General features: G+C 37.6%; 1 long non-coding RNA gene and 1 other non-coding gene across 2 annotated transcripts; both read left to right on the top strand.

Moving 5' to 3' along the window:
- Nucleotides 1-465: 465 nt before the first annotated feature.
- LOC116408837 lies at nucleotides 466-26,878 on the top strand. The gene is made up of 2 exons (XR_004221294.1): nucleotides 466-643; nucleotides 24,251-26,878. It is a non-coding gene; the product is annotated as an uncharacterized LOC116408837 (long non-coding RNA).
- Nucleotides 14,590-14,677, top strand: mir135-2 (microRNA mir-135-2). The gene has a single exon (NR_049677.1). It is a non-coding gene; the product is annotated as a microRNA mir-135-2 (primary transcript).
- Nucleotides 26,879-27,990: the final 1,112 nt, after the last annotated feature.

The following is a 27,990-nucleotide window of genomic DNA, read 5'->3' as shown; positions in this document are numbered from 1 at the left end:
CTTTTGATGCTATTTTACATGCTAGCTCTTACATGCTATCATGCATTGTTTTGTTCTCGCAGATGTTTTTCCTTACTTTTTAGCTAATCTGCAGTGTAAATCAGTGCTATTAATGCAAAGAGGATGCATTATTAATATGGTACAAAGGTTACACTACTGACAATTGCACAATGCAAAAAATTATCCTACTACTATTTGTTCCCACATTCCATTATTTGTACATTTGCACCATATAATATTTAATCTGCCCTAGGCAATACTTCTTGGGACATGAATTTGGATACTGCTTTCATTCTTCCTTATAGAAGACTTTCCTGTTCAAGAGAACACCTAGCTCATTGTCTGCCATTTTAACCCTTTTGCAGTTTATATGGTCATCTGCAAATCACAAGTACTTCCTTCTCTAGCTCAATAAATGAATTGTGGTTGTCTCATTGTGATATTTTCTTGTGATGTTTCAGGGTTCCCACCTAATATAGCCTGTCCTTCACAGCCCCTCCCTATAAAACAAGGGGGATCTCTATTTGTAAGAGCGCTTCTAGGATCAGGCTGAAGAGTGCACAACGTATTCTGCAGCGAGCAAGAGAGGGACAAAGAGAGGCACAGAGAGAGAGAGAGCACGACCACCTCCTTACAGAGCACTGTAAGTATTATTTTTGAGACAGCCAACTACTGGGAGATAAAAAACAAAGAAAGGGTAAACAAGAGAGGGCATGAAAGAGTGAAATAGAGAAATTTGACTCTAAAGAAAACGTGCAATCCCTACTGAGTTATCAGTGTGTTGCTCGTTCCTGTAGCAGCAGCAGCAGCAGCAGGATGAAGCAGCTAGAGTGAAATGCGCAGACCATCCTGCCTTCTATGAACAAGATACAGGGAGAAGGAGGATGGAGAGAGATCCAGAGAAGACAAGAAGAGAGACAAGAAGATGGAGAATGTGTGTTTGCCAAAGAGTAAAAAGTAAGGATAAACCTAGAGTATAGTGCAGTGTAAGATATGAAAGAATTAAAAATAGAAAGAGGTGAGCCAAAATATACAAAAGCAACATTGTGTGGCCCCCATAGGGGGTTAAATTCTGGTTGTGTGCTGCTGCTAGCAGGTCATCCCGAAGGATCATGTATTCAAATTCACTGAACTATCCCTGACAATAATGCTATTTTTAAACAATTCTGAAAGTATGCACTCTGGGTATCCAGTACCCATGAGGATTTTCTCTAGAAACTGGATCATCTTTCTCTCATGTTTGTTGATGAAATCAGAAATCTGCTGAGTATGTAAGCTTCTTGTGTTTTATACACCTGGGTCAGATGCATGGCGCTCTTATGCGGAAAGGGTTAACGCTGACTCAGTCCATGTGCTGGAAGGAGGGGGGTTGGGCAGAGAGAAATGAGACAGAGGGTCACTGGGAGGGGGGATAGGGGTGCAGCAGGGGTGCACAAAAGGAGTGGGGGATATATTTTACAGGGATAAGCAGTGACAGCCTGAGCACTTTCCCCACTGCAAGTACAGGTGTGTTTTCAATGTTCAGAACATAAGACAGTATACATAACTTGGATTATAGAATTACCTGCAAGTTTTTTTTAACCAATATAGTTTATCCTGGCAATTGGAAAAGGCATATGCTAAAGAAACAGACTTCTCTTCAACTTATGTGTTGTTGTTTTGGTTTTTTTTTTGGCCAGTCAGTTTGAATTGCTGTGGAATTACTGGACAATTAAGACTCCTTTGGCTCCATAAATTATATATATTATTTATATATATATAATTTGGACACATACAACATATATATAATTAGCTGACCATGACATACAGCATATATAAGATTTATAAGCATATACAGGTATGGAACCTGTTATCCAGAATGCTCAGGACCTGAGGTTTTCCGGATAAGGGATCTTTCGGTAATTTGGATCTCCACAACTTAAGCCTGCTAAAAATCATTTAAATATTGAATAAACCCAATAGCGTTGTTTTGCCTACAGAGAAAAAGAAAATCATTTTTAAAAATTAGAATTATTTGCCTATAATGGAGTCTATGGGAGATGGCCTTTACGTATTTTGGAATTTTCTGGATAACAGGTTTCCAGATCCCATACCTGTATAAGATAACTTTATAAAAGATTAACCAATACTTACAGCATATGTAACATAAACCACAAAACTAATTATAATATACAGATACTAAATATATATAGCAGGAACCAATGGACTAAACATTATATAGGGCATACTCTTAAATTTGTAGGTGGCAGCTCTGCATGTAAAAGATGCTCTGTGTCCTCATATATATATATATATCTGTCCTCATTATACTTTTCCAAAGAGTAAGGTTATGATATCGCATTGCACAAACTAAATCATATAGGTGTATCTGAAGCTGTGCAAAACTGGTTTATACAATGGCATTAAATAATGCATCAAGTAATAAAGTGTATACTTGCATGTGAGCAAAGAGGGCTTTTAACATAGCAAAAGTTTAGGTCACAAGTTACATAAATTGTAGGAACTTTTTACATGATCTCCCACGTAACCAATAGAATAGATGGTAACCATGTTCCCCCTTACTTCTTGCAGGCTATTTGGCAAAGATTATTTTTGCATGCTCTATTTAAAATCTGTATGCTACGAAGTCATACAGGAATGGGATCCGTTATGCGGAAACCTTTTATCCAAATTATGGAAAGGCTCCATTTTAATTAAATAATTAATTTTTTTTAAAATGATTTCCTTTTTCTCTGTAATAATAAAACAGTACGTTGAACTGCCAACTAAGATATAATTCATATTATTCATACTTATTGTATTAGTAGCCATGTTCTTTTGCTGCACATCACTTTCACTTCTGCTTGTAGCTGAATGCCCATGCGCCTGAAGCAGATAAGGCAGTAAGGGCATAAAAGCTAAGCAATGACATTCGGGCAGGTCACATGACCCGAGCATCATCACTACACTTTAAACATTAATACACATGCCCAGGGCTTGGAGACATTTATTTGCTCATGCATGTGCCCTGAGATTGTAATTTTCTTCAGGAAAAGGAAACTATATATTTACAATCACCTGTTCAATTTGTGTTAAGAGATTAAATGTGTTGGAAAAACTTGGGAGAGCACTGAGATCCGGGCGGCTGGTATACATATCCACATATAATGCCCAATACTTTATGCTGATTTTGTTTTTCAACTTTAGTTCTCCTGTAAGCCTACTAAAAATCATTTAAACGTTAATTAAACACAACAGGATTGTTTTGCCTCCAATAAATATTAACTATGTTTTAGTTAGGATCAAGTACAGTGTCCTGTATGATTTAGATGACATCATTTAGCTCACAAGTTTAGATGCACTCAAACCAGTGTTTCAAAAGTGTGTTTCAAATTTAAAATAAATGGCTTTCTGTTAGCCTGCAGTCTCTGAAGACTTTCCTAGCTGCAGACTATAGACAAGTGAAGGTAAAATTCACAAGTGGCTGTCATTGGTCATAATGAAAAGCAGCGTTGCTTCAGTTGATTCTTCAGAAATGTGATACCTTAGACCACTCATTATTTTGCAGTGCAAATTGAAGCTTCCCTGATCTAAATCAAATCTAGATCAGTATATTACATAACATTATTTGCTTTTTGAAGAAAATCATTATAGGTTGATTGTCATTGCAGATGTTACGTACAGGGCTCTCTCTGCCCTGAACCAACAGTCCTCAGAGCAGATAAATGACAAAATGGTGAAGCTACAAAAAGGCAAAGTATTAAGAATAACCATGCTATAGAACTCCAGATAAATGACAAAATGGTGAAGCTACAAAAGGCAAAGAATTAAGAATAACCATGCTATAGAACTCTTCCAATAGATTAAAATGAGGAGTCTCATTTGCCAAAGGCTATCCCAGGTCAAATATGTGCTGATGGACCCCCTATCCTGGTGGGCCCAAGGCCCCTTTTGCACATTTATTAAAATGGCCCTGAGCAAGGTGCAGCTTGCAGCCCAAACCCTACAGTGGAATTTTGTGGCCCTTAGTACTAGAGCAGTTGCAACACATTAATAGGCATCGGTAAATGAGCCCTTGTGATTTTAACACACACAATTGCACCATTTTCTCCTGGTCATAAATTTATCTCTGTTTGATAGGCGTGCTTCCCCACTGAGAATGCCAAATCAATCAGTCATTGCCTCTAGGGAAGACATTTTTTACATTCATGCTGGGTTTTTTTTAATATATTAACTATATAAAAAAGAACAAATCATACATTTGCATGAAAAAAAAAACAAACAAAACATATTGCTTTTTGATATTAAAGTTAAATATAAGAGAAATAACCATTAAAATAATAAAAGTCCCAATGCGCATTAATTAATTTTCTGCATTTTGGGATTATTATTATTTTTTGTGTGCATGGTCTTTGCTTGTGCTTATAAAAAAACACATGATACTATTTCAAGCTATTCCAATTAAAAGTAGGTTGCTTTATATAAATTCCTTATTCCCTGGCAGCAACGAGTGCCCATGAGGGTTTAGTCTCAGGTGCCTCTTAGAATTACGATGTGTACGGAGTACACTTCCTCTAGCTCAGGGATGTCTAATTGCAACTACCAGCATCCCCTGGGAGCTGAGGTCCAACAACAGCTGGAGGGCTGCAGGTTAGGCAAGTGTATTCAAGCACAAGTGAGTCATACAGACTTCAGCAGAAAGTTTGGATCTGCTGATTTACACTTTCTTTTGATCCTGTGGGAAAGATAAAGGGCTGCAAGACCTTTAATAAGAGAACCACTGGGACCAGCACTTTGTTTGTTGCACAGAAGTAGCTTTAAGAGCTTTGAAAGTAGCAGGAACTATACTGTATCCTTAAAAATATGGAATTTTGCTGTAGCTGACTTTTTTATACTATTAAACCTTTAACAAAATGTTCTGGAATAAAAATATATGTATATACATGTATGGGACCTGTTAGCCCTAATATTTAGGACCTTGGGGTTTTTGCAAGGGATCTTTCTGTAATTTGGATGACCATTCTTCAAGTCTTCTAAAAAAAACTGAAGCATTAAATTAACACAACAGGATAATTTTGCCTCCAATAAGTTTTCATTATTTCTTAGTTGGGATCAGTTACAAGGTACTGTTAATTATTACAGAGAAAAGGGAAATATCTCACCTGTTAACAGTAAAATCAGGCTTCCACCTTACAGAATTGTATTACCAGTTTGGGTGTCTGTGCATAAATTTTAATACAAAAGATAAAAAGGAGACTCATTTCCCAAGTAGTAATGTATTACCCAAACCATGATACAAAAATCATAATTTTTGTATTTACTTAAACAAAATCTTTCTTATGAAGGTCCCTCCCATTCTTAAATCAGTTGATTCAAGGATACTTCAAGGACAAATAAACTACGTCATAAATTACTGTAAAAATCCATTTAAATTCATATTTCAAATGTCTCAAAAAAGTCACAACAGTTTGAAGACAAGTCTCTGGTCAGACCAATTGTCTCCAAAATGTACACAGTGATGTATTCACTTTTTTATATTCAAATGACAGCACCAAGAGAAAAGGACATGTGACATGTCATGTGATCACATCAGATGGGGTTAAACACTGTCTCAATTTAATTTCAAATGTGGGGCCTTGCCTTTATAGTTATCAAATCTGCAATGTTTCCATGTTCACACCCAGACAGTCAGTCTATGTAGAAAGCAATTCACTCAATATCTCTGTTAGAAATAGGCCTTAAAATGTTGAATTATCTGTGGGAGTTGGTCTTCCCATAATTCTAAGCTTTCTGTATAATGGGTTATTGGTAACGGAACCCATACCTGTATATAAAATGTAAAAGACCCATGATTATCCTGTTAAATATATCCATTTTATACACAAGCCCTTTGAATATCCTGTAAATTATATCATTATAAACTATGCAGTAATGCCATCAGTTATAATCAGTGCTCAATGATTTCTGTCACAACTCATTGAAACATGTGCATTATAATAAACAATGTACCCCCTGTTGCAAAATAGGGATATTATAAGTGAACTCAAACTTCTAAAAAATGTTCCCATAATTGGTAAAATTAATGACAGCCTAAACTAGCACAACACACTCCATAAACTTATTATAAAGCCCCACAAGAAGTCTGGCACTTTACTAGGATAACTACAGTAAATAGAGCTAACTGCTTACAATCCTTCCATACAAATGCTTCTTCAGACTTTTGCAAGAAAATATGCCCAACAGACCTAAGTGCACCAACTGCAAAACCAGTGGTTTATTAAAACCTTTATGAGTCCCTGGTGCTTAAAGGACCTGGCCCTTGCTGCTACAGCATCTAGCAGATTTTACTAGTCAGGTAGTAGTAGTAGTAGTTGGATGGATCCTCATAAAGTTTTGCAGTAGAAGCCATCATTTGTTCATTAATTCTCCCCAAAAATTGTTTTATTTACCTTTCAAAGGGTGACTATAAACAGGTTAGATTTTAGCCGCTAACTTAGCCACTGGACCTTGCCAGTAGTCTTTTGTCTTGTGTATGGGCCCGAAACAATGCAATCTCTTGTTCATATATTAATGGACCAGACTGGAAAATCCAACTGGCCCTGGACCATATGGATACTGTGCAAGGCTAACGGGATTGCACAGGTTCCCTATACAATCTAATCTTTGGCTTAGAGATGTAAGGAACAAAAAAAGAACAGAAATGATTCCTAATGTGAGATTATATTGCTGCTTGGAAAACCTCTTTCTCCTTTGCTATTTCTCCACTCCACAATCAACTTTTTAATTTATATATTTATTTAACGGGGCCTATTATGTCCAAATTTATGTATGGAACTAAGCAGTTTCTTATATAACAGACCCACTTTTGCATAGCTCTTATAGAGGTACCTACTTTAACTAGTAAGTCTCAAATACTTGGTTAATTGCTAATGATTATATTTTAAGTAGATGATATAAATAGAGCATGTAAAATAAAGTAGGGATGCACTGAATCTACTATTTTGGGATTCGGCCAAACCACAAATCCTTTGTGAAAGATTCAACAGAATACCAATTCGAATCCAAATCCTAATTTGCATATGCAAATTAGGTCACTGAAGGGTTAAAGAGAATGGTGAAAATTTTTTGACTTTCATGTTTGTGATACAAAAAGTCACATCATTTTAAGGATTTGGATTTGGTTTGGCCTGAGCAAAATCCATGTTCAAAATGTAATCTGCCTGTTCTTTTCAACTAGATTACTGATATTTTCTTTGTATTATAAAGAATAATTTTATACCAATAACAACTGTTTTGTTCTTTATCCTGTAATCAGGAGTCTCTTAATTTAGAGGTAATTATTTGAGGTAAATTTGCGCAGAATTATTCACACAGTGAACATACAGGTATTTGTCCTGCCCCTGTTTATATGTATAAAGCTGAACAAGGCTGGTGCATTTTATGTGCAAACATAATTAGAAATTCTTATTCACAACGCGAAAGTCTTTTATAAGTAATGTATCAGTGTTTGCAGATGACACAAAACTCTGCAGACCAGTCAATTCTATCCAAGATGTGGCATCCTTGCAGCAGGATCTTGACTAACTGGCAATCTGGGCGGCTAATTGGCAGATGAGATTTAATGTGGATAAATGTAAGGTCATGCACCTGGGATGTAAAAATATGCAAGCCACTTATATCCTTAAAGGACAATGAAAGGTTAATATAAATTAAAAGTAAATCTAAAGGCATTCTTTTTAAGTACTTACTGCATATCTAAATTCCCAGATCCCTGCTTGCTTCTCTGAGATATGGTGCTGGCAGCCTACAGCAGTGTGAAGACTACAGTGACATCACTGAAATCTCTCTGTCCTTCCTGTAGGCTGCCAGCGGCCTTCCTATTCTCTGAGGATGTGTGTAACTTGTAATCCTGTCTCCTGTTCTGAGCTACACATACCCACCAGCCAATCAGAAGCGGATCTGGCAGAGGGGAGGGGGGAGGGAATGAAACACATGTGCAGTATGAAGCAAGGATGGAAAGGAAGGGAGAATACCTTTTTAGAGATGGCTGCCTGTTCTAGAAAATGTGAAGTAAGTGTGACCAGGGGCGGGCCGAGGCGACCGGGCGCCCTAGGCAACCCGGTCGGCTACCTCGCCCCTGCACCGCTACATTGCACCCCACCCCATGTGTTTTAACACGCATGCACAGTTCGAGCACGGGGGGAGGGGGGTGGCGCGATGTGCGATGCGTGATACGAAGCAGCGCAACGCAAACTGTACTAGGGGTAGGCAGAAGAGGCTGCTGCCTGGCGCCCCCAATTGTTGCGCCCTAGGCAGCTGCCTCTTCTGCCTACCTCTAGTTCCGGCCCTGAGTGTGACTGAGTAAATATTTGATTAGGTGAGCCAAAAGTGTGGCGTTTTTACTAAACAATAGGAGGACTATTGGGCAGTATGCTTTTTAAATTTTGACTTGCATTCTCCTTTAATGGGACTGCACTAGGCAAATCCATAATGGAGAAGGACCTTGGAGTCCTTGTAGATAATAAACTTGTCTGTAGCAAGCAATGCCAGGCAGCTGCAAGGGCAAACAAGGTTTTGAGCTGTATTAAAAGGGGTATAGATTCATCAAGATTATTCTTCCCCTTTACAGAGCGCTGGTAAGGCCCCATCTAGAATATGCTGTTCAGTTTTGGTCTCCAGTGCTTAAACGGGACATTATTGAATTAGAGAGGGTCCAGAGAAGGGCAACTAAGCTGGTAAAGGGTATGGAAAGTCTCAGTTATGAAGAAAGACGGCCAAGTTGGGTCTGTTTACACTGGAGAAGAGGCGCTTAAGAGGTGACATGATAACTATGTATAAATATATAAGGGGATCATATAATAATCTCTCTAATGCTTTATTTACCAGTAGGTCCTTCCAACGGACACGAGGGCACCCACTCCGATTAGAAGAAGGGAGGTTCCGTTTAAATTTGGAAAGGATTTTTTTACTGTGAGAGCTGTGAAGTTGTGGAATTCCTTCCCCGAATCAGTCGTGCTGGCTGATACATTATATAGCTTTAAGAAGGGGCTGGATGGATTCTTAGCAAGTGAGGGAATACAGGGTTATGGGAGATAGCTCTTAGTACAAGTTGATCTAGGGACTGGTCCGATTGCCATCTTGGAGTCAGAAAGGAATTTTTTTCCCCTCTGCAGCAAATTAGAGAGGCTTCAGGTGGGGTTTTTTGCCTTCCTCTGCCTTCCTCTGGATCAACTATAAGTTAGGCAGGTTATAATACTATTTTGGCGGCGGAAAAACTATTGGCTAAACTGATTTCTCAAATTGCGAATTCATATTCGCAAAGTGAAAATTGGCACTATATTCGCGTACAATAAATATGCGCAGGGGGCATGCTTGCGCAAACCGCAATCTTATTTGCAAATTTTTGTGCGCAATTTGCATTTTGCTGCGATTCTCAACAAAAAGGAAAGACAGGCACAGCAGTGGAAAATGTAAACATTAGGGGAAAACGTGCAAAACAACCATTTGCAAAAAAATATGCGCTGTGCAAACTTTATAAATTACCTCCAGTGACTTATAATTTTGCTGTTTTCCCTGTTTAATGCAGGAAGAAAGATAAATATTTCTTTATTATATAATAGTCAGGAAGAAGTACAGTATTTTCAGTACAAGCCCTATTCAAAAAAACTCATGTTGAACAAGTGAAAACAATGTCACCTCAAAAAAAAAGTGAGGGGGGGGGAAGAGTTACCAGATCAAAAATGCTTTGTACAGTATTAGAGAAGGAATACATTCAAATTTTAAATCATCACTCCAGTTTACGACAATTCCAAAACCTATTACATGTGCACTTCCGTGTTTTAGTCTTTAAACAGTTATAAATAAACATACTGTATGTCTGTGCAGTCAAGCAACAGCTGAAATGAATGGCGAGCATAGGGTGCATCATTGTGGTATATACAGTGGCCACCAATTCGTACTACTATTTAGGTTCTATTTATTGTTAGAAATCAGCAGATTTTTTGGTACAGGTATTCGTATATAGGGAAAGCAATTGGGTAAAACAACAATAGCATGATTTGTAGCCTGTGAGGACATGAGTTAAGGTGGCCATACACGGACCGATTTTTTACTTACAAACGACCGATTCCCGAACGATCCGATGCTATCGTTAAGTTATCGTATAGTTGGTGGTGTACGAACGATCGTCGGCCCACTAAACGAGCCGACATTATCGTCCCCAAAATCGATCGGCCAGGTTTAAAAATTTTGGTCGTTTCACGATAAAATCTGCCAGTTGGTGTGAGTGTCAGACATTTGTCTTTCAACGATTGTTCTCTGCGCATGTCACGATTGCCAGCAGCGGAAGTCAACGACATCGATCGTACGTAGATGTACGATCGTAGGTATTTTACGATAATGATGCGACAAAATCTTTCCCGAATTATCGTTGCCCGTGGATGGCATATCGTATGGGAACTCGATCGCCATACGATCGTTTGTCGATATAATCGTTCATCGCACAACGAGCGAAATCGCCTCGTGTATGGCCACCTTTAGATATCCAGTTATGGGAAACAGATTGAACTCATTTCTGTAGTTTAATTCATGCATCAAACTAAATCAATGAAGTGCTGAAGTGCTCTTGTGCTGATTTTTTTCAGATTGTGTATTGTGTTGTCCTCAGAGCCAAATCAAAGGGGAGCTCTACTGAAATTGTTTTTGCGTAATGAAAGGAAATGTAATTCTAAGCTGCATTCAAATATACATTAATGAAAAAGTTTTGGATAGTTTTTGTAAATGTAATAGCAACTGAACCAGTATTTACTTGTCTCTTTATACACTGTTGGTTCTGACTTAATTACAGTATGTAAGAGAAGACAACTCTGCTCCAGCCAAGACTCTAATCTGCTGATTCTGCTATAATGTTTCAAGAGTCAGAAAAAGCAGTGCAGTGAACAGAAAGGGACAATTACTGCTTTCAGTAGCAATTACATTTACAAATAGTTCTAAACCCTCTTTAAAGGAGAAGGAAAGGCTAAGTCACTTGGGGGTGCCAAAATGTTAGGCACCCCCAAGTGACTTTAATTGCTTACCTTCTACCCTGGGCTGGTGCCCCTGTAAGAAGAAAACTGCACCAGCCTGGGGTACCTGCAGCGAGCCCTTCCTTCTTCAGAATTTCTTCTGCGGCGAAATCCCTGGGCCGGCACATGCGCAGTAGAGTGAAAAGCCGATCTTCTTGTTAAAGTTCAGCTTTTCACACTACTGCGCATGTGCCAACGCGGAAGAAGGAAGCGCTCGCTGCTACCCCGGGCCCCAGCCCGGGGTAAAAGGTGAGCGATTTAAGTCACTTGAGGGGTACCTAACATTTTGGCACCCCCAAGTGACTTAGGCTTTCCTTCTTCTTTAATGAATTTAAAATTCCTTAGAACTATGTTTCTTTCGTTGTCTAAAAAAAATGGATGCAGCCCTTTACGGACCTAGACAAAAACATGGGTCTACTTTTAGGAAAACCTATAGCTGCAAACTTGCTTATGACTCAAAGTAGGTGCCCATTTTTAAATTCCTGGCTTGAAAGCACATTTTTGAGGTATAAACACACTGGTTTACTCTATACAGAGCTTGCTGTAGGCTAGCAGTCCACATTGGGGCTATCAGTTAGTCAGTCACAGCCTTTACTTGGCATCCCCAAGGAACTTTTAAGCTTGTGTGGTTATCCAACACTATTTTTCATTTGAGTGTGGCTCATGGTAAAAAAAAGTTAGGGGAAAAAGGGGAAGTTGTGCTCACCATTAAATTTTAAACCATTAGGGGGGTGCAATGAGGCTTTGACCACAAAATTAATGTAGACAGAGACTAGAGGTCCTTTGCACTCACCCATTATCAATATATATAGGACATAAGACATTCTTTGCATTAAGCTACTAAAAAATGCCTCCCCTTTAAACAAAACAAGGATTGTTTGCCCTTTCTAAAAATGTATGGGGACCACTGTTGTAGCCTGTGCTGGCTGTGGGTAAAAATCTTGTCCTGTGATGACAAATGCCACTATCTAGAATTTAACTCACAAAATATAAAGGGCAGCAGAAAAAGTTATATAAAGTTATTATATATAGTATATATAGTGCGTCTGCTGTTAAATAAACATTTCAAATAAAATAAGCTTATGTGAGCAGAATATCTTTTTATGTATAATGTAAGCATATTTATACTTCCTTGTTAGCTGTAGTTAGTGACCTCTTTAATTGGCTATTTATATGCACAAGTGCGTGTGTTCTGTGGCTCCTAACAAACATTAGCTCTTGAAAATGCCAGGAATCCCAATTTAAACTTAAATAAGTCTTCTCCTAAATGCACTTGTTTTTCTCTTATATCCAACCTGTGGATGAACTGCATCATCAGTTTGCTGTAGCTGATGGGAGTAGTAGCCAAGCAATGGACCAGATGACTGCAGTTTGGATTGCCTAATGTCCTAAGGCTTGTACTGGGTTAATTAAACCGACTAAGTGCCCTTACGGCATGAAAAACATAGAGTTTATGGAGATGCTTCATGTTTTAATGTAGCTTTGAATAAAGTCCTTTTTTACTTTAAACTTCGTGACCTCTGTGGAGATCCTTGAGTGCCTATATGCCCACAGTGGTTGCTGTTTTCCCAGTTTCAAAACGTACCCATTATAAACCATACAAATTAGGAATTATGTTTTTTCCTGGACATTAACAATGGAAAGTTTCTGGAATATTACATTTTTATGTTTGGTGTTTTTACTGGCAACCAAATGTACCAACTACCAAAGTAAGTTCTAATTAGTGAAATCGAGCTCTCTGTTCTCTTTTTCAGATAAGAATGGGTTAGAATGCCAAAGACATAAAGTCAGATTATAAACCACCAAAGGAGAAGAGAAGTACAGCGTAGGCAAGAGTCAGAGAGGGTGGTATAATTAAATAGAATATGACAAGCAGTATTTGTATGAAAATAGGACAAACATTTTACAGCAGGAAACACAAATTTGTACTCTTAATAGTCTAGATAATGGCAAATCTGATCTAAAAGGAACTTGATCCCTTCAGGAGTATATAATGAGTTATCTAGTGCTCCAGGATTTATTTTCCTCACTAGTGCCCTTTCTTTCTAGGTGAATGACTACTGACAGCTTGCAGAATCCCTTTGTCATTTTGCATGTTTTTTTTTTTTCTTTCTTGCATTCACTACCAATGTTTTAACTTTTTTCCTAAAGCAGCAGATGTATACATACAGAGACCAATTAAGAGTTTAGCAGAATATAATTCTATTGACACATGACACATTAAGAACCTATAATGGAAGATGTAATATTATTTATACAGAGAGGAGTATAAGTATGAGTAAAGGATGGGGTAGCAGGTGCAGAGATTAGTCCTGGCTTCGGGTTCAGATTAGGAGGTGTATAAATGGCTCCTGCATAATAGCCTGTTGCATTTTCTGTTTCACAGACCAGAAGCAGCTGAATAGGGCCTTTGTTAACTGGCTCCTTCAGGAATACCTGACCCCCTCCTTCTCTCCCCTGCTCTGCCCCCCTCACTCCTCTGCTCCCCCCATCACACTCACCCACTTCACCCCCCATCTCTCCTCCTTCATACATCTCAAGTGTACACTGGAGGCCTAGGTCTTTTTCTGAAAGACTAAAGGAGAGGAGGGATCACACAAACAGAGAAAGACGAGAGAAGAAAGAGCATATGGAAAGAGCCAGAAGAGAGAACATACACTGAGTTTGAATGGCAGAAAAAGAAGGGCGATTACAGAAAAACAAAAGTCTGAGGCAATAAGGAAGAGATAAAGAGAAATGGGAGCATTTCTCTTTGCAAGAACTGGCAGGTGTTGGCAAACTGCATTAAAACAGAATTCATCCAGGTAAAGGTATTGGTTTTAACCAGTAGGTAAGGAGTCCTGGCCCTAGAGGTGGGAGGTCTTTGAGCAGAGCTGGGGGGAGATATCCCTTGGCAGAGGTGGGGAGGTCCCTGGCATGTAGCCAGGGGGAAGTTGTATTCCAAGAACAGCAGCTGTTTTTGGTTGATTTGTTATGTCTCCCCAGAGAGGTAAGCTGTGTGTCTTTGCATACATAAGTTACTTTCTGTGGGCAGAATTTGAGTGTTCTGACAATGTATATGCATGTAATTTTAACTCCTCTCTGCTAGAATACCAAGCTGTCAGCATTTACAGATTATCATGATAACTACTAGGAGTCTGAAATATACTTCCTGTTAGGTGTGCATAAATAATTGCCATCAGCTTAATATCTTTAAACTGAACGTTTTCTATCTGCTTATTCTGTATAAAAATGATGTACTGTAGATCATGAGGAATACATGTGTCCATTTTTTATGAATACCTGAAGTATGTGTAATTAAAAGCATATTAGGATATATATATATATATATATACAATAATACAACAATGCAATATTGACAATAAATTAACAAATTATTGAACTGTACAATGAGATAGCTATACTTGCAAGAGATTAAAATGACACTCAGTTTTTACCTATTATTACCGTTTGAAGAACTAGAATCTTTTGAACTAATCTGTGAAATACCAGGGGGTTCAAGAACAATTATTACTCCTGATATATTGTGTGGCCTTATAAAAGTATTCCCCCTGCTGAGGTATATGGCTTTTTATTCCTATGTGATTGCTTTCCTAATTCACATAGGGCAGAAAGCCATGTGCTGCACAGGGGACAAGCGTCTCTGTATGTTGCCTGTCACTAAGTACCAATATCCTCCATATGGTCGTGTAGATGCTGTTTTTTTTTACCTGCAGAAAGGCAACAGTAGGCATTGCTTTATTTATGTGTGCTTTAGCTATAACTTGCAATGATTCAAGGCAATGCACAATTACTTTGTACATGCTTTCAAATGCTTTGTACAGTTGTGGCAGATGCAACTCAGTGCATGGTCCCAATGATGCTGGAATTCTAGGGAGATGCTGCATTATGGGTAAAATATGTGATTTATGTACACTTTTCAAACAGCACTGTGTTTTTAAATAAGCCTTTATATATTAGCAGTGTGTAGTGTAAGTCTCAGCAGTCCATTGACTGTCAGAGATTGCAGTTCAGAAACAGCTAAAAAGTCACATATTGAAGATTATTGATTTAAAGTGCCAGTTATTATCTTACAATTTTTGGTTCGCTGTTAGAAGACAATATAAAATTTGTGCAGTTGTGTATCAAAAGCTAGATTATCAAACTGATAAAAGAGTGCTTCTGGGGGTTAGGACTTCACTCTTTGGGTTTTTACTAGGAAGCTTAGTGCTCATTTGGACAGCACTTGTTCCACCTCTGTTGTTCTGCTCTGCACTGCTGTAAAAGATCTGGCAGTCAGCAAATAGGGCAGTGTTGGGAGGCACAGCTAGCCCTGTCCTTTTCACCTGTAAGGGCCCTAAAACAGGCTTTACCTTGCACCTCAGCATTACATGGAAGGTATGGGATGGGGGCCTACATATATCCCCCACGCCCCCCTGGAATTGAGCACCACCTAACAAGATGCATAGCCTACAGCTATTTTCAAATGCCCCACAACACATTGTGCCTTTTAAAATATATATATATATTTTTAAGTACATGATCATTTGTGTAAAAAATGGCTTTCTTATAGAACAAAGGAGTCTATATGATAATATCTCAACAGTAATTTTTTATTGTATTACAATAAATTACAACCCCACTACAAGAAAGTACTTGCACCTAAAACAAAAATATTACTTCATAAATAATGGTTTACTGTATGTTCGACATGACAAATGACAAGTAAGACACATGTACACACAGACTGCAATACTTACAATACAATCTGCTCCTTGTGACACCATAAAGAAGACAAAGAAGAGTGTGAGAAAATCTGTCTTTTCATGTCTCACAGTCTTCTTTTCTCCCCCTGAAATTTCTCCTGTCTCTCTTCTTGCTGTCTAAAGCCTGTCCTTATTCTGTGAGATTTGTGAGCCCATGCAGAATCTTGTTCTCTTTTACCTAACCCACTGTGCTGTCCATTGTTCAGCCAATTCTTGTGGGATTAAAGAGAGAGGAAGAAAATGAAGGAAGAGGATGCAAAACAGAGGAAAGTAACACAAAAATATTCTACAACATGCCTGACTAAAACAGAATATTGTGTTTACTGTAGACTGTACTTAAAAAGAGTGAATAAAATACATGGGTATTGTCACCAGGAGTGTAAATGGAATGTTTAATTGATATAATTTAATATTGAATGTGCATTTGTTGGTAACTATATAGGTGAAAGTCACAAAAAGCACGTGTATGTGTTATTCAGTATATAGATGTTATTATTCGTAGGAGTTAAAGGTTGATAATAATCAAAGAGACTAGATACAGTTTGGTAATTTGCTTTTTAGTTGAATGACCAATAGGCCAGGTATGGGAATCACCAAACAAGCAGTCTCCCTGTTGCCAGTAGTGAATAAAGCACACCAGATAAGCTTCATCTCAACATACGATTATATATTTTAAAGTACATATCCTAGAAAAGTACCTAAATGTGATCTCAAAGATTCTCATCCTCCCACCCTGGGACAGTTACACCAGAAATTCCCCCTCCCTAATGATTCCTCCCACGCTGACCTTCTTGCAGCTGAGAAGAAAGAAATATCACTTTATATGTTTAGAGGATTAAATATTTTCAAAAATTCATTGGCCCTTAGTGAATGGGTTCAAGATTCATATAAAGCTATGGATAACTAGGTTGTTTTGTTTGCAATGTATAAAAATTGTGTATAAACATACCTTTTTATATGGAAAAGACATATATAATTCTGAAAATAAACCTTTTTACCGTCTGAGAAGAACAAGATGATCCATTTCTTCTACTTTTTTGAAAGACAGCGATGTCATGTCATGCTGAAAGTCATGATGAACTAAACAATTAACTTTACAGCATCTACAAGCGAAGTGAAATTTCAGAAACTAGTGTTATCAACCTTTTTCTCTGGGGCAATATGGACAAGTAGAGCTACTTTTGGCCAATACTAGAAAATAGTTCCGTGTAATACTAGCCTACAGATTGCCACACATGGGACAAAGATTCATTTAATCAATCTCAAGCAAGACAGGAATGGGATGAAGCCCAATCACTCCTGGCTTTTCCAATAACAACAAATGACTATCCAGAAAGCTCAGGACCTGAGGTTTTATGGATAAGGGATATTTCGATAATTTGGATCTCCATACCATAACCTACTAAAAAATAATTTAAACATAGGATTGCTTTGCCTCCAAAAAGGATTAATTGTATCTTAGTTGGGAATAAGTACAAGGTACTGTTTTATTATTACAGAGAAAAAAAATTATGTGAATTTTTTATTTTTTCAACAAAGTCAAACAGAAATGCCTTATAAGCACCTCTGGGAAGAGCTACAGACGGTGTGGCTTGAAATTTCCACTCAATATATTCATAAACTGACAGCTAGAATGTCAAAGCTCTACAAAGCTGGGACTACTGCAAATGGAGGACCCTTTAAATCTGATTAATAGAAGACATATATAATATAAAAAGGATGTTATGACATTGTAGTTGTATATTAAATCTTTTTTAAACAATTTAATCCTGCCTTGGTAAATGAATGTATCAATGAATGTGAATGTATCAGTTACTTTCCAAAAATGACATGCATTTTGTTTACTTGTAAAGATGTCCATACACTGGCTTAATTTTAAAGTATTCAACCAATATGGGCACTGATGGTTGTGGCCAAATACTGTTGTTCTATTTGTTTCGACCAGCGGTTTGAATGATTTGATGTGACAGGAAATAAAGAGGAGCTTCAACATCTGCTGATGCAACATGCACCCGCCATTTAAGTGCGTCAGTAGTTTGGGCAGATGAACAGCAATTTTAATTTTGTTCATGCCTTTTTAAATTTAGTTTGCTCTTTTTGTTGTCATGTGATTTAATTGATTCATATGTGCAAACCGTGTATCAAAATTTTCTTTTTTTTTTTTTACCCCTTTTTGAGGGGTATCTAAGGGAATATTGAAAAAAAAACACACCACTAGAAGACTAAAAAAATAAATCTCCCAAGTCTCTTCGCCTCAGTGAGCTGCCAGTCAGTCTAACAGACAGTGCTGTCAGCTACCTAGTAATAAAGCATTGTTGCGCGACAGTGCTAGTGACTGGCACCCAAGGGAGTGTTTAATATATACATACATATTCTGCCCCAGCTGTGTCTGTTCTGCCATTAAGTAAGGTGTCTGAGGCCCTTTAATTATTTTTTTTTATAAAACACACAAACATTTACCCTGAAATTTGTACTCCCTCATAACACCCTAAGTGGTTGCATTTAAAAAATAACTGAGTGGGCAATGTACAATTTTAGTCAGACAGTTCTAGTTTGATGTGCTTCACTTCAACTGCACTGAAAATGCAGGCAGCACAGTCAGCGGAAAGTGGTTCTCATGCTGCAGATTACCACAGGGTGCAGAGATAGCTACATTTTGCACATTTCCCTTCATAAATAGTTTAGTAACATATAATTTTGGGGTTTTTTTGTATTCCAATTTATCCATGGGTCCATTTGTTTACAAACACAGCTTAGATTTTTAGCTCAGCGGCACTTCCTACTGTGACTTATTACTTATTTACTATTGAGCATTATACTAAATAGTATGTGCTAAATAGTATATACTAAAGAGTATGTACTTTTCAAATGTAAAACTGTATAGGGCTGCGTATTCATGTAAGGCTTTTTAAATAAAGTTATATATACATACATAATATATAAATATACATAATATACTGTATATTCATAGTAGAGACTTTCTTTTAGTTATTATGTGCCCCCCCCAGTAATATGTAATGTTAATGAAACTTAGTTTGACTTTTTTAACGTAGATCCTAAACAGTGAAAGTTATTAAATGTTTATTTGCTCTTAATGAAATTCTACGGTGATGACAAAAGGCAGCTTCTGTAACAAAATTACAGAAATACAGTTTGTGAGAGTCTCTACTGAGAATCAGCTGTTTGGAAAGATCAACTGTTTTTAACAAAAGTATTGTTTTCCCCTTAGATTGCAATGAGCGTCTATAAAAACACATGTATTTTAAAATCAAAATTAAAACATTCTAAAGATATCTGACATTTAACACACACCACCCAAATAAGAACTGCTGGAGTTATCAAATGAATATCACAAACAAATTAAGCACACAAAAAAACTCTCATCCCTTTCATTGTAACTTTTAAACGATTTGTAATAAAGTACCAGTTACAGTTACTGCTGGAGCACAGAACTCCAAATGAGTAGATGGCAAGACATATGGAATTTGTATTATTTTTATTATAAAGGTCAGTTAATAAAAATAACCCAGTTGCACTGTATAAATAAGCATTACTTTTAGTTTGCAATGCAGAATGGTATCTATTCATGAATTCCCATCATACAGCCCTTCTGATGTTGCAAACAAAGGATCTAGGGAGATGTAGTTCACAAAACCTGAAGTCTGACATTCCAGATTTAGGATCATGAAAGGGAAATGTAGAGGACTGATTGTTGATAGGCAATATCTATCTAAGGTGCTATTACTCTTTGATCTATTTAACATTACAAAAGAACTCGAGACTATAAAAGAATTTTCTCAGTTGATATTACTGTTAGTCCAATGTTGTCATGCACACCTAATTGACGAGGCTTTCATTATATATTCTATATTTGAAGTCCTACAATTGCCTGTATTTTGTCTGTATTTTCCTTTGACTGGATTAAATACAATGATTCACATCCCAAAGCTTAGTCAATGATTTAGCAGACATTGACAGTAAAAGTATGCAGCTGTCTTTTCTGATTTTGAGCATAGAATAAGATCAAGGATAGGTTTGCTGCTGTTACAAATATAGCACCATCATCCTTATATAAGTATGCAACAAAAGATATATTTCAGTATAGAATTATTAAAGGTCAAACCAGGGGTGTAACTTGTAGCCCTTTGGTACTCCTTAGTTGCCATAGGAAAAAATAATTTTCCCAATGGTACTTACAGGTCCAGTCTCGTACGTGCCCCGCATTGCTGCCAAGAAAATAGGTTTATAAAGTATATATATATTTATATATACAGTATCCACAGAAAGCACTCATGGCAGCAGGTCTGCAAAGTATAATGCTTTATTCCGTACCCATATCTACTTGTTTCGATCCCCACAGGATTGTCGTCAGGAGGATTTATATATACAGGTATGGGATCCATTATCCGAAAACCTATTATCCAGTAGTGAACTGCTGCTATTTAGGTTGTGCTCCCCCTGAAATTACTGTACACTCATGCAATTCTTTTCAAGCTCAGATTACAAGCTACCACTAGGATCAGAATCAAAGGGAATAAGCCAACTGAATACAGGTGATACAGGAACAGTGAGAGTTTTAAGAGATAGGGGAGGCTCTTGGCTTTTAAAATCTCCCTGCATTTTCCAACAGCCATTAATGAAATAAGTCAGGCTATAATGTCTAAAAAAAGAGAGGGGAAAGAAAGGGAGTGCTTAAGTGCTTAAGAATAAAGGATTTGGAGAGAGATGGCAGGAGCCTGCAGACCCCTGCCATAATTTGTACAAGGAAAGCCCCTTTTCCTTGCATATGCTATTTGCATTTATACATGTATAGGTGCAGCTATGTTGCTTGCTTGGGTTTGGGCATTCTTAATCAGGCCTGGACTAACAACCTGTAGATTCTGGTAAATGCCAGTGGAGCTGCTGTAAGATGCCACAGACAGTCACCAAATATTGTGCTGTGGGGGTTGCTTGGGTCTTTGTGTACTTCTCTCTAGATTAACAAAAAATGCACCAAGTCATGTGATTTCTACAAAAATGTGGGCAAAAACAGAAGTCAATTTGAATGCTGATTTGACACATTAAAATATGAATACAGTAATCAAGACTCAATAAAAAAAATGTCTGATTATTCAGGTGTCCAGCACAGTACAGTTACATGAAAAAGAGTGTGTGCAAAGCCTTGGAAAAATACTAGGAACTGTTGGCTTTGGATTTGTTGGTCCAAAAAAGGATCCAAAGTGGCCATAAATTATGTATATATAATTATAATCAGTTTACTTAAGCCCACAGAAACCATATGGCTGCCCTCTCCTATAGGTATAAATGTAAATATACAGAGCACAATAAGTTATGGCATTACAATGTGATGTCCTTTTACACAAATCGCACTTATCAGCTGGATATTTTTCACTTTGCTTTGGTAATTTTATATGCCTTGTTCTTTCTGTTGTCTCTGTAGCAACTTTATTTTGCAGAATCTTTATTTAAATATGCAAAAAAGCTACTCTTTTTATATATATATATATATATTTTTTTTTTTTTATTTTTTTTTTTATACTGTTGGAATGCAGTCTTCTTCTGAAACAGATGGTAGGACTAGTCATTATCACCTGAGGTCTGCGTTATTAATTTACATTGAACAAAAAATCTTCTCACCCAAGTAACATGACCCTTACAGATAATTACTTAGTTAAACAGGGTTAAAAAAAAGACCATCAAGTTCAACCCTTCCAAGTAAACCCAGCACACACAAACCTATACTGACCTATCTATACACACACATACATACAAGGGTGGCCTTTTTTTGGGAAAAAGGAACATTCCCAATCCCCTCTAATGTACTTGTACAGAGTAATCATGTCCCCTCGCAAGCCCCATTTTTCCAGAGAAAACAACCCCAACCATGACAGTCTAATCTCATAGTTTAAATATTCCATTCCATACCAGTTTAGATCTCCCTGGCTGAGCACAAGAAATCTATTAGTGACTTACTGTAGCTACTGAGCAAGTGCAAGTGTCCAGGCTGAGCAATCTCTTTGGGGTTCCTATCAGGAACCGCAGTAGAAAAAACTTTCAAACATACTGAAATAGTTGCTAGTATTCTTCATTAAAGAAGAATGCAAGTCAAAATTTAAAAAGCATACTGCCCAATAGTCCTCCTATTGTTTATTAAAAACGCCACACTTTTGGCTCACCTAATCAAATATTTACTCAGTCACACTTACTTCACATTTTCTAGAACAGGCAGCCATCTCTAAAAAGGTATTCTCCCTTCCTTTCCCTCCTTGCTTCATGCTGCACATGTGTTTCATTCCCTCCCCTCTGCCAGATCCGCTTCTGATTGGCTGGTGGGCATGTGTAGCTCAGAACAGGAGACAGGATCAAGTTACACACATGCTCAGAGAATAGGAAGGCTGCCGCTGGCAGCCTACAGAAAGGACAGAGAGATTTCAGTGATGTCACTGTAGTCTTCACACTGCTGTAGGCTGCCAGCACCATATCTCAGAGAAGCAAGCAGGGATCTGGGAATTTAGATATACAGTAAGTACTTAAAAAGAATGCCTTTAGACTTTTAATTTATATTAACCTTTCATTGTCCTTTAAGGGGCAGTTTACTAAAACTAGAATTTTTCTGGTCTTAAAAATTGTGTAAATTTGACTTGGTATTTTTTCAAATAACGGTGGAACACAATCATTCTTGAATGTCACGATAATGGTGGTAGAGTCGAATGAAAATATTGAGTTTATTGTCTGCAAATCACAATTCTTTCAAGTGAAAAGACTCGAGATATTTGTGAAACGTAATTGGATGTTCATTTCCATGAATCCTCTTTATTTTTCCCAAACAGGAATTGCTCCTGCAGCCATTTTAAGAGCATTGATGCTCATTCTAATAATATGTTTAAATTTCACTTGAAACTGGGTAAAATAGAATACAATGATGGCATTAACTTCTCCTTGAAACTGAGTAAAATAGAAAACAATTATCTGGTTAACTTCCCCTTGAAACTGGGTGAATTAAAAAACAACCATGGAATTAACTTCCCCTTGAAACTGGGTTAAATAGAAACAATGAGTTGATTAACTTCCCCTTGAAAATGTGTCAAGGACAGGTTGTCACTGACTATTCTATTCCTCTACCATTGTAAGCCTCCATAGGACTCAATGGTTCTCAACAGCTTAAACCTGGTGTACTTTTTGTCAGTCAAAAAAGTCACAAAGTTTTATAAATCTTAATATTTGTGGTTTTTTAAAAAAAATCTTGTTTTTTTCAAGAAAATACTACAAACTATCTTGATTTTTTTGAGAAAAAAACAAAACAATTGTATGCCAAAAATCTGGAAAAAAAACTACACATAAAAAATTGAACTTTTCTCAGAAGTCCCTTCAACCTGAAAATTATGTAGGACTGCAGATTTCAGCTGAAAATTGAAAAAAGCATTTTATTTATGAATGCCAACATTTTAGGGGTCAATTACAATGCACCATGCAGTAGCATGGTTAGCATGGCTATCTGCGCCTTCTTCATGCTGTTTTTGCTTTTCTTGCCAGATTTTATTGCAGAGTGCAGTGTATCTTGGGGCACAAGGGCTTTTTGAGTGAGCACCATGGGGCGCTTCAGACCTTAGATTCCATGGGACGTATTTATCAAAGTGTGAAAATAGAGCTTGCTCAGCTCACCAGAGGGAAATTTCACTGCCTCCTACTTATATGGGATCTTGATATATACATCATTAAAAATCCTATACAAATATACAAACATTATATATATGCCAAATATTCCACCCTATTTTAATAGCAAATATTGTACAAGTTGGTTCCAAGGATGTAGTTTTGTAGGAAATAGGAAGCAGGAGGCTCCATGCAAATATCTGTACATCATGTTGGTGAGAATCAGATCTGTCTGTAACAAACTACCTCCCACCTCCATCTACCATAAAGTACAGATTGTGCAGTCCTCATCTGAAACTGTAAATGGGGTGACCTAATTCCTAGTAGATTTAAAATGGTTGTGTGGATGCCACTAGCTTCTTCCGGGATGGGTAGTTGCCTAGGCCACTAGCATTGTTACCCAGCATACACCATTCCGCTCCAGAATAGGAGGTTACCTGGATCAATAAGCAAATATATAAAGAAAGGAAGTAACGGCATGGCTTGCCTCTGTGGGGAGAAAACCCTGGTTGTGAACATAAACTGAAGTCATATATTTAAATTTCATATCAGTCAGCATCCATTATGCACCTGAGTCCTCTCAACTTTCACAGAGTCTGCTGACAGTATTTCAATGCAGGAAAGTGCTTATCTGTACTCAGAATCAACTATGCCTTCATACTTTAGTTAGTTTTAGGAATAACAATTGAAAATAATAATAATGGCATGTATTTGAAACTGGTAAATCCAAGCTAAAATTATGTGCTGACATTTTCCCTAGTATTTATATATATGATTTAATTCATGTGTAACTCTGTCCTTTTAATCTAGGTGCCCTTGGATATCTGCAATTGTCTCTTTACCACCCCCAATGCCTCAGTTTACATTTGCTTGTTTCTGTGGTCTTCATGGATTCTGCAAAATGAAACCGAAGAAAGAGGAGCAGCAGGCAGAGCAGGAGACAGCAGTATGAGGGAAACACATTTCTGCTAAGGATAAAGCCATCATTACAGGGATACTGGACCATTATCACCTTCACAAGTGAAGAAGCCTAAAATGTGTTGCAGGCCACTGTTATGCAGGCCTCTCCAGCAGTGGGTTTTAGGCAGTGGTCTGTTTTGGAAAGGTTTTGCATAAATAAGACAATGAAAGCAAAGCTTTTCACTTATAGGGTCGCTCCCATAACTTATTATATTTCCCTGTATAGAACTTACATAAAATTGAGATGGGAATGCATGAACTAATTAGGCCATAAAATTAGTTTAGTTTAATGCACTTGTTTTGTAAAACAAACTTAATCACCACCCCAACATGCATATTTTTAAGTTGCCACACTCTCAAAGCAAATTATTGCATGATACTATACTGTTATTTTTGTAGAAGGAACAAATTACAAAAAGAAGTGATCATATAGTGCATATTGGTATGGGATCTCTTACCTAGAAACCCAATATCCAAAAAGCTCTGCATTATAGGAAGGCCATCTCCCATTTAGTATATTTTAAGCAAAGAAAACATTGTTTTCATTTTTTACCTTTCCTTTGTAATAATGAACCTCATCCTCAATTCTAAATAAGCTGCATGGTTCTGGATTGGAGCCAGAACCATCCTTTTGGGTTTATTTAATGTTTATTAAATGTTTTTTTAGTCAGTCCAAATTAAAAATGACCCCTTATGCAGAAAACCCCATTTCCAAGTTTTCCAGATAAACCCACACCTGTATTACTTTCCTGTAATAATTACAGAATGATTTACACACACATGTACACACATCACAAAGTCATCTGAACTGTGATACAGTGTATTAACTTTAAGTGTCCTTACAGTACTGATCGCAGGGTTGTCAGACTTAATGGTATACACCATATATATGAAAAAGACAATTTAATGAGGGCTGGACCCCAGACAAAGAAGCAGTTTTTAGTTTTCTCCACATTTGTGGTAAGGCCACAAAGGCCCAGGCCTAGGGCGGCACGACGCCCAGTTGCACTTCAACTTTGCTTACATATGGAAAACTGGGGACAGGATGTGCCGAAAATGTAAGTGCTCAGTGGTCTGTATGTGAGTTAAATGGATGCGCAAGCTTGCAACCCTGGGCGGGGCGAGGGCGTAGTGGAGTGGGGAATGGGGGCGGCAAAATTGTAAATCCGCCGTTGGTTTTCTTTACAAATTAATTTTCCAGAACAACTTCAGCTTCATGTCCTTAAATTCAATACCCCATATCCAGAGCATGTAAAATATGTGAGTATATGTCAAAATGGTTAACATGGATAATCAGTATATAGTATATAATATAACGCATGACAGGCAGTGTGGATAAAAAACTCTTCCTAATCGCACTAAAGCAAGCCATAAGCAAAGAGATGATAAAATGAGCCAGTAGTAACCATCTCTTCTGCTGGGAACCTGCAACTTTACCAGCAAGAAATGATGGCTTGTAGCAGCCCTGCGTGCATTTGCCCACAAATTTGAAATTTCCATAAGCTATAAATTATCCCAAAGTAGTAAAAAAGGTGATCAATGTATGGTTACTTAGCATATTTGCTATGTACTGGTACAGAACATATAAGGGGACTTTGAAAAGCAGTTTTAATATACATCTATGAGAAAATGTTTTGTTCCTACAGTTTAGGTGGGGCTTATATGAATTTGCTGTGGGGATCAGTAAATTCGAGTAACTCAGGTTTTCATTTGGAATTTACACTGACATTTTTATTAATGAAATTCCTAAATTCAGTCCATTAAGAATTATAGTAAAATAAAATAATGAACTGGACCAGGGTGTATTTATATATATAGGCTCTTGTGGGTCTATGCCTTAGATGGCAACGTCAGTGTGAGCAGCCCACAGATGCCTTTTTAAAAAAATTAAATTCTTACAAAAAATAGAATTTCCCCAACTACTGCAAGACACTTGGCTAAATCTGACAGTGGAGTTTAGGGAGGTATAAAATCCTTTACAATCGAACAAGCAAGTAATTATAGTTAAAATATTTCAACTTAAAATATTTCAACAACATGGATTTAAATATAACCAGAATTTGTTGATTTGTTGTTGGTAAACTAGTCTATTTTTGTTCAATTTCAGCTGCTAGGGTTCTTTCTATTAAACAGGGAACTGGAATTGACAAAGTTAATCTTAGGAGTTTATGGCTGCTTTTAATGTTTTATAAGCCCTGGAAAACAATGTGCTTTTTTTTTTTTTTTTTTGCTTATACCTGAACATATATATAATTTGCAGTGAATTCTGTCTGCAGGTTGAATCCAAACATTATGGATTCAGTGTATTCCTTTTTGTGGGGGTTTATGTGTTCTGGAATTGTGTTCAGTATACTTGATGATGCTCACAAATTTATAAGCACACAAAAAAAGTTGGATGTAATAGCCCACCAAATACTCACTAATCTGTAAACTTGTAATTGCCTTTGAGTTTGGTTAAAATAAACCTTAAGAAGCTTATTTTTCAGAATTCGCTTTTGTATAATTTTTGTATTTTTTTTTTACTTCAAATAACCTTGAAATTTTAAAAAAAAGTTACCTTATTTAAAAACCTGAATAACAAATGTCAGTGAATAAAACCACAAAAAATCCAATACCACAAAATTGTACTTTTTGTGTAATTTTTGATGGGTTGACTAAATAGTTGAAATTTTGTCTAGGACAGCTCCCTTTGACTTCTACATTAGTGCTGTCCAACTGGCGGCCCACGGGCCGTATCTGTCCTGCAGCCCCCTCTGTGTGGCACCCCCACCTGTCTGGCTGCTGTGACTGCTTACCTTTGTGTACGCTTTAAATGGTCTCAGTACTGAGGTTAACCTGCATGGTTCACACCTCAGATTCAGGCTGTAAACCCCTGTATTGTTTGAACATGAAATCCCCTGTAATATTCACACCATTTAATCCCTGCATTGTTAACCCCTTAGGCTCAGACTGTATACCTCCACATTGTTCATCTGTTCATACCTTAGACTGTAGGAGCAGGGCCAGCGTTGTGTCACTGTATGTACTACCTGCCCTATGCTGCACACACAGGCAGCATAAGTCAGGCAGAGTATGGACACACAGGCAGCATAAGGTAGGCAGACTATGGCACACACAGGCAGGGTAGGGCAGGCAGAGTATGGCACACACAGGCAGTACTCTTCCTGCCCTAAGCTGCCTGTGTGTGCCAAACTCTGCCTTCCCTATGCTGCCTGTGTGTGCCATACTCTGCCTGCCATCTGCTGCCAGTTTGTGCCATACCCTGCCTGCCATCTTTTGCCTGTTTGTGCCATACTCTGTCTGCCCTATGCTGCCTGTGTGTGCCATACTCTGCCTTCCCTATGCTGCTTGTGTATACCATACTCTGCCTGCCCTATGCTGCCTGTGTGTGCCATACTCTGCCTGCCCAATGCTGCCTGTGAGAGGTGAACCTGGCAGGGGTTGGTTCTGGAAGTTTGTTAGCATTTGGAAGTAGTCATTATATGGTCCCTAAGTTGTGTAATTATAAGCTGGGGGTTGCTGTGCTATTCACAGGGGATGAGGAGACATATGGATTTAAGGGTGTGGCTTAATATGACATAATATAATTT

Source organism: Xenopus tropicalis, chromosome 2 (assembly GCF_000004195.4).
Source record: "Xenopus tropicalis strain Nigerian chromosome 2, UCB_Xtro_10.0, whole genome shotgun sequence".
NCBI classification, from domain to species: domain Eukaryota; kingdom Metazoa; phylum Chordata; class Amphibia; order Anura; family Pipidae; genus Xenopus; species Xenopus tropicalis.
Note: the sequence above shows the minus strand (reverse complement) of the source record. Positions and strands in the feature narration are given on the sequence as shown.